Source organism: Sinocyclocheilus anshuiensis, unplaced genomic scaffold, assembly GCF_001515605.1.
Source record: "Sinocyclocheilus anshuiensis isolate Anshui unplaced genomic scaffold, SAMN03320099.WGS_v1.1 scaffold1543, whole genome shotgun sequence".
In the NCBI taxonomy this organism is placed as follows: Eukaryota; Metazoa; Chordata; class Actinopteri; order Cypriniformes; family Cyprinidae; genus Sinocyclocheilus; species Sinocyclocheilus anshuiensis.
In genome coordinates, this window is record NW_015551074.1 from 1,246,806 (window position 1) to 1,247,220 (window position 415).

Here is a 415-nt window from a genome sequence, read left to right on the forward strand (position 1 = left end):
CTTCACTCATTTACTCCCATAGAAGTTCTTATTTAGTGGATGTACGACGGAACCAATCCGATGCCTTAAAACGAGCTGCCGCGTCCTCCCGTCTCCGCATAGCAAAGGAGAACGCCGCAGCGCCGGACTGACGCTGCTTCCATCCGCATCTATTCTTTAGTTTGTGTGTGAATCTCAGGATCATCTGGTGCGACACGGCCGGACACGTCAGCGTTCGTTTTAGGCCGGTGTAAAGTGTGTTTCGTGAGTTTGTACTGCACTCTGTCTGTAATAGTGTTAGTTTTCACGTCTCCAGAGGAGGCCGAGTGACAGAACCAGATCCTCCTGTCGGCATGCACATGTAAACACGTTTCGGACCTGACGGCTTTCGATTACTGCCACACACAGACCATCTGCTTCAGTTACAAAGGAAGAG